Genomic DNA, 7,859 nt, shown 5'->3' on the forward strand with positions numbered 1-7,859 from the left:
GTGAGCTAGTAAGAAAGCAATTAGCTAGTAAGAAAGCAGTATGCTAGTAAGCAGGCAGTAAGCTAGAACGCAAGCGGTAAGCACGTAAGCAAGCAGTAGGCTAGTAAGCAAGTAGTAAGCTAGTAAGCAACCAGAAAGCTAGTAAGTAAGCAGCAGGCTAGTCAGAACTCAGTTAGGCACTAAGAACGCAGCATGCTAGTAAGCTTGCGGAGAGCTAGAAAGCTAGCAGCAAGTTAGGAAGCAATCTGTAATCTAGTAAGAAAGCAGTATGCTATTAAGCAAGCTGGGAGATAGTAAGCGAGCAGTAAGCTTGAAACCAAGTTGTAAGCTTGTAAGCAAGCAGTACTGTTAAAGTACTAAGGGACTTTAACGTGGGTCCGGATGAGGAAACAGACAGGGAGAGAAAATGTTACAAGTTTTTCAATAAAGTTTTTATTACAAAAATATAAATGAACTATTTATAACATTTTAACAAAACAAAACTAGAAACTAAAAGAAAAAACTGACGACGGCTCCTATTGCGACCTCGTCTCCTCTTTTTTAGTCTCCTTATTTCAATTTTTACTGCGGAGGCTTTCTGAAACAAAAGAATCCGCCTAATAAATACATTTGCGGACAAGTCAACAATCGCGCGCTCGTCAGCTGTTTCCCGCGCTCCAGTGACAGTCTGGTGTGCTTGGAGGGGAGAGCTGGCTGGCTATCTAGCGCTATAGCTAGTGGACTGTATATTTTTTTCTTTCTGGTCGATGAGATTCTCTTTCTACGATCTCACCGACGCGCACAACCGGGTAGACGAGCTTTTCTCCGTTCTACCTGGTTCTCTTTGCAATGCCACGGACGGGAAACCAAATGGAGGTTGTAAGGCTCCAAGAGGCTATATCCCGCGAGCACGCTCCCCGTGCGGGTGGCGTTTCTACACCACCCACGCAAGAGGACGCCTTGTCCTAGTTCGGCTCCCTCGTCAGCTGCTCCTCAGGAGCGACCTGCGGTATGCACACGTGGTTGCCAAGCCGGCGATTCCTTCATCAAAGGAACGCCTGGCAGCCAGCCGTGGCTACCTCGACGGAGGCTCCTGTCCCGAGGAACTGGCCTGCGGCTCACCGGTTTAGGACTCAATCCCCTGCAATTCCAACCACCCTACGTTCACAGCCCAGTGTGGTCGACTCACAGCTGGTAGTGGGTGTAGCGATGGAAGGTAGGCTCTTCGAACCCTTTGCTCCACCGTACGCTTAGGCCCTACTTATTGTCCCCTCACGACGGTATATTGGAGCGGGTTCTCCGACGCCCGATGCACGGAGAGCACCACGAAGTGATATTCTTCCTGAATATCTATCTTCCGGTTGCTCCTACGCCGTATAGCTCTAATCTTGGTCGGTGAAACTTTCCACCCCACCGGTCGGTGTACTCTCACTGGTACACAGGACGGGTGGTTCCTGTGGGTTTCATATGACCTCTACGAACGGTGAACTACCACTAGGTGATACCAGTATGTCGGTATCAGCCTTCCAGTAGCTCTAACCGGATAATTGGAAGAAGACTCAAGGCGATCCACACCGAATCTCCAACGTCGCAGTCGCATCCACGAACTGCAACGTTCAATCACAATCCTGCGTCTACGATCGCTTCACACTCGACGTGCCTTGCAATCGCTGCAACGTCAGGCAGATTGTCCGTTTTCTGGGGAAAATCTCAGGTCGCTATGACGGGATTTTCCAATAAACTATTTGTCCGCAAACTGATTCTATTACGAGGAGCGAGATCGACTCATCTTCCACGGAGCTCGTTGGGAAATGGGAACGCGACCGTCACAAGGTCCGCTCTCGATCGCCGACGGCTCAAGAAAGAACCGTGACGATCTGCAAGCAGCGACGGCCGCGGCCGGCTCCGTCGCGCAAGCGCAGAACCGGGTAGCTACGCCTCGCGTTGCTGGGCCCGGGCTGCTACGCGCCGCGTGGCCACGGCGCGGCGCTGCCGCGTTTCGTATATCGATTTTTTTCCGATAGATCTCTTTTCTCTCTCTTTCTCAGCGCTAACAACACATTCCAAGAATTTGTTCCAAAACTCGAGAATTTCAGTGAAGCTAGCTTGAAAAAACACGTAAATAGCCGTGGTATACTAATCTGAACGATGGAAAATTTTTATGCCAGCACAACCATCTAGAATTACGCGAATTCAATATAGATACGGGCTTTGCGGCCGAGTTTCTGCGTCTGGGACTCATGCGATATTTAAACAAGTACGCTAGTAAGTATGCAGTGAGATAGTAAGCTAGCAATGAGCTAGTATCGGAGCAGCAGGCTAGTAAGAAAGTAATTAGCTACTAAGGAAGTAGTACGCTAGTAAGCAAGCAGTAAGCTACTATGCAAGCAGTATGCTAGTAAGCAAGCAGTTAGCTGTTCAGATCGAAGCAGGCTAGTAAGAAAACTATTAGCTAGTGAGAGAACAGCGTGCTAGTAACCAAGCAGTAAGCTACAAAGCAAGCAGCAAGTCAGTAAGAAAGCAATTAGCTTCTAAGCGAGCAGGATGCTAGTAAGGAATCACTATGCTAGTAAGCAAGCAGTAAGATAGTAAGCAACCAGTAAGAGAGTAAGCAAGCAGCAGGCTATTAAGAAAACAGTAAGTTACTAACAAAGAAGAAAGCTAGTAAGCAAGCAGGAAGCTATTAAAGAAGTGTTAGGCTAGTAAGTGACCAATAAGTTCATAAGAAAGCAGTAAGTTAGGAAGAAAGCAGGAATGTAGGAAGGTAGCAGTCAGGTAGTAAGCAAGGAGTAAGCTAGTAACAAGCAGTAAGCTAGTAAGCACGCAGTGAGCTAATAAGCGTGGAGGAAGCTAGTAACGAAGCAGTATGATAGCATGCAAGCAGTATGCTAGCAAGCAACCAGTAGGCTGGTAAGCAAGCAGGAAGCGAGTATGCTAGCAGTAAGCTAATAAGCAAGCAGTAATCTTCTAAGCAATCCGTGAGCTAGTAAACAATCAGGAAGCTAGTAAGCAAGCAGTAAGCTGGTAAGAAAGCAGCTAGTAAACTAGTAAGCATGCAGTAAGTTAGTAAGCTTACAGTAAGATAGTGAGAATGCAGTTAGCTAGTAAGGAAGCAGTATGCTGCCAAGAAGGCAGTTAGCTAGTATGCATGTGGTAAGCTAGTATGCAAGCAGTAAACTAGTAAGCCAGCGGCATGCTAGTAAGCAACCAGCAGGCTAGTAAGAAAGCAGATAGCTATTAAGCGAGCAGGAAACTAGCAATGGAGCAGTATGCTAGAAAGCCACCAGTAAACTAGCAAGCAAGCCAAAGCTAGTAACAGAGCAGAATGTTTGTAACGCGGCAGTATGCTAGTAAGCATGCAGTAAACTAGGAAGCAAGCAGAAAGCAAGTAACATAGCAGTAAGTTAGTAACAAGACAGTAAGTTAGTAACGAAGCAGTATGCTGGAAAGCAAGCAGGAACCTAGTAAGCAAGCAGCATGCTAGCAAGAATGCAATTAGCTAGCAAGCAAGCTGTCAGCTAGCATGCAAACGGAGAACTAGAAAGCGAGCAGGGAGCTAGTAAGGAATCGGTAAGCTAGCGAGCAAGCAGTAAGCGTGTAAGCTAGCCGTAAGCTAGTAAGCAAGCAGTCAGCTAGTAGGCAAGCAGTAGGGTAGTAAGATAGCAGTATGCTAGTAAGCAAGCTGTAAGCTAGAAAGCAAGCAGTAAGCTGGTAAGCAAGCTGTAAGCTAGTAAACAAGCTGCAGGTTATTAAGAAAGCAGTTAGCTAGTAAGAAAGCAGGAATGTAGTAAGAAAGCAGTTAGGTAGTATCAAGCAGTAAGTTACTAAGCAAGCAGAAAGCTAGTAAGCAAGCAGTGAGCTAGTAAGAAAGCAGTATGCTAGAAAGCATGCAGTAAACTAGTAAGCAAGCAGTAAGCTAGTAAGCAAGCAAGAAGTTAGTAAGGAGGCAGTATGTTGGAATGCAAGCAGCGGTCTAGTAAGCAAGCAGTAAGCGAGTAAGCAAGCAGTAAGCTAGTATGCAAGCAGTAAACTAGTAACAAAGCCGTATGCTAGTTAGCAAGGAGTAAGCTAGAAAGCAAGCAGCAAGCTAGTAAGCAAGCAGCAAGCTAGTAAGCGAGCAGTGAGCTAGTAATCAAGCAGTAGGCTAGTATGCGAGCAGGAACCTTGTAAGGGAGCAGAATGCTACTAAGCATCCAGTGAGCTAGTAAGCAACCAGTGAGATAGTAAGCAAGCTGGCAGCTAGTAAGCAAACAGTAAACTAGTAAGCAAGCAGTAATCTAGTAAGCAACCAGTGAGCATGTAAGCAAGCAGTAAGCTGGTAGGCAAGCAGTAAGCTAGAAAGGAAGCAATACGCTATAAAGTAAGCAGCAAGTTAGTAAGCATGCAGTGAGCTAGTAAGCGAGCAGGGAGCTAGTAAGGAAGCAGTGTGCTAGTAAGCAAGCGGTGAGCTAGAATGCAAGCAGCAAGCTAACAAGCAAGCAGTAAGAGTGTAAGCGAGCAGGAAGCTGGTAAGGATGCAGCATGCTAGAAAGCAACCAATAAGATAGTAGTCAAGCAGTGTGCCAGTAAGCCACGGGGAAACTAGTAAGAATGGTGTAACCTAGCAAGCAAGCAGCGAGCTAGTAAGCGCGCAGTGAGCTAGTAAGCAAGCAGCAGGATAGTAAAAGAGCAGTTAGCTAGTCAGGATGCAGTATCCTAGTAAGCAAGCAGTAAGCTAGTAAGCAAGCTGTAAGTTAGTAAGCAAGCAGTGAGCTAATAAGCGAGCTGGAAGCTAGTAAGCAAACAGTAAGCTAGAAAGCGAGGAGGATGCTAGTAGGGGAGCAGTATGATAATAAGCAAGGAGTAAGCTAGTTAGCAAGCAGTAAGCTTATAAGCATGCAGTAAGCTTGTAAGCAAGCAGCAAGCTGGTACGGCAGTAGTGAGCTAGTAAGCGAGCAGGGCGCTAGTAAGGATGCATTATGGTAGTAAGCAAGCGGTAAGCTAGTAAGCAAGCAGTAAGCTAGTAAGTGAGGAGGAAGCTAGTAGCAAGCAGTAAGCTAGTAAGCAAACAGTAAGCTAGAAAGCAAGCGGCAAGCTGGTAAGGCAGTAGTGAGCTAGAGAGTAGTGAGCTAGTAAGCGAGCAGGACGCTAGTAAGGATGCATTATGGTAGTAAGCAAGCCGGAAGGTAGTAAGCACTCGTCTGGTAAGAGAGCGTTAAGTTAGTAAGAATGCTGTATGTTGGGAAGAATGCAGGAATGTTGTAAGCAAGCACTATGGTAGTAAACAAGCAGTACGACAGTAAGCAAACAGTACGATTGTAAGCAAGCAGCAGGATAGTCAGAAACCAGTAAGATAAGAAGTAAGGAGGAATGTAGTAAGAAAGCTGTTAGGTAGTAAGCAAGCAGCGAGCTAGTAAGCGCGCAGTGAGCTAGTAAGCAAGCAGCAGGATAGTAAAAGAGCAGTTAGCTAGTAAGGATGCAGTATCCTAGTAAGCAAGCAGTAAGCTAGTAAGCAAGCTGTAAGTTAGTAAGCAAGCAGTGAGCTAGGAAGCGAGCAGGAAGGTTGTAAGGAAGCAGTATGCTAGTAAGCAAGCAGTAAGTTAGTAGCAAAGCAGTAAGCTAGTAAACAAGCAGCAGGCTAGTAAGCAAGCAGGATGCGAGTAAGGTAGCAGTAAGCTAGTAAGCAAGCAGTAATCTAGTAAGCTAGCAGTGAGCTAGTTAGCAAGCAGGAAGCTAGTAAGGAAGCAGTATGTTAGTAAGCAAGCAGCAGGCTAGTACAAATGCAGTTAGTTAGTAAGGGTGCCGTAGGTTTGCAGGAAAGCAGTAAGCTGGTAAGCAAGCAGGAAGCCTGTAAGGAAGCAGTAAGCTAGTAAGCAAGCAGTAGGTTTGTAACAAAGCAGTACCCTAGTAAGCAAGCAGCAGGCTAGTAAGAAAGCAGTTAGTTAGTAAGGAAGCAGTAAGCTTGTAAGCAAGCAGTTAGCTATTAAGCTAGCTGTAAGCTAGTAAGGAAGTAGTAGGCAAGTAAGCAAGCAGTTAGTAAGCCTGCAGTAAGCTGGAAAGCAAGGAGCAAGATTGTAAGCAAGCAGGATGCGAGTATGCTAGCAGTAAGCTAGTAAGCAAGCAGTAATCTAGTAAGCAAGCAGAAATTTAGTAAGCAAGCAGTGAGCTAGTTAGCAAGCAGGAAGCTAGTAAGGAAGCAGTGCGCTAGTAAGCAAGCAGCAGGCTAGTACAATTGCAGTTAGTTAGTAAGGGATCCGTAGGTTTGTAGCAAAGCTGTAAGCTGGTAAGCAAGCAGCAAGCTATTAAGCAAGCTAGAAGCTAGTAAGCAAGCTGTTAGCTAGCAAGCAACCAGTAAGCTAGTAAGCAAGCAGTAATCTAGTAAGCAAGCAGTGAGCTAGTTAGCAAGCAGGAAGCTAGTAAGGAAGCAGTACGCTAGTAAGCAAGCAGCAGGCTAGTACAATTGCAGTTAGTTAGTAAGGGATCCGTAGGTTTGTAGCAAAGAAAGCAGTCAGTTAACACATTGTACGCCGGTGGCATCTGAGACATTTAAAATCTGAGCGCCAGCACAGTATCGACCGCGTAAAGCCTAGGCGCCGGCATGATTCCCTTGTTGGCGACCAATGAGTAGGTGAAGAAAATATTTAAAATTTTATACATTATTGTAAAACACTAAAATTGATTTACATATTCATTTTATGCAATTTAACGATAACGAAAAATAGAAGCAAAATAAAAAATTTTAATTTATAGTTATAAAAAAATACACCTGTTTTATTTGATGATTGATTATTACATATATATAATATAAACGGAAGGAAAAATATTAATATTTAAGAGATGTATGGTTTTTTTCGAAACATTTTCCAAGATGTAGAGGTACTAGGCACAGAGAGCACATAAAGATTCTCTCGCTTCTTTTTTTGCTAGCAGAGCAAACTTTGCATGGACGTCGTACATATCGGTTTTCCCCAGATCCAATAATTCGAGTAACGTTATGCTTCTTTATATCACCCGATAGTCTCTGAGGGTGATAATATTTTGATGTGCGAGGTGTAGGAACTAATGCAGAAGTTCGTTCCGCACAATCATTCGATACATCTTGAGTACTTGAATATTCCTCGATCCATAAACATGCAACAGCATGTAAAAATTTTTGATATTTTATAGTGTTACCATTGAACTCAACATATAATCTATATGCATTGAACAATGCGCAATTTAAAAGAAACAAAACTGTTTTCTTTGTCCATTTCACTGTTTTCCTCATAATGGAAAGATATGATAAAAACTGATCGGCCAAATCTACGCCCATCATATATTTGTTATAATCTATGACAGATTGAGGTTTTATAATTTCTTGTTTTGTTTTCCAATGTACTTTTTTTGTGTTTGTTAGTTCTCCCGAATGTATTGTAGAAACCATGTATACGATTTTGTGTTTTGGCTTCCACGCCTGTACTAAAATTTCATTTTTCTTTTAAATGTATAATCTCCAGTTTTTAATCTGATATGCTTCATAGATTCGGGAACACCTCTATTCGCTCTAATTGTACCGCAAACTCGTGTACCATTTTTCAGAAGCAATTCTGCGGTACAAATACTGTTATAATAATTATCCATATATACATGATACCCCAGTCCTATATGTTTATCGAGCAACGACATTATAGTTTGGCCCAGTTTTTTGCCATTCGCACAGTATATTTCCAAGTTGCAAATATATCCACTTTTAGCTTCACATAACATACGACACAGTAGGCCATACTTTATTATTTTTGCGGGTTTGTACGTTTTTATAGATAATCTTCCACGCCATGGAATAATAGATTCGTCAAGCGAAAGCTCCTTTTTCGGCGTGTATACTGATTTAAATTTATCTAATAAATAACTCAGTATTGGCT

This window comes from Colletes latitarsis, unplaced genomic scaffold (assembly GCF_051014445.1).
Source record: "Colletes latitarsis isolate SP2378_abdomen unplaced genomic scaffold, iyColLati1 scaffold0007, whole genome shotgun sequence".
NCBI lineage: Eukaryota > Metazoa > Arthropoda > Insecta > Hymenoptera > Colletidae > Colletes > Colletes latitarsis.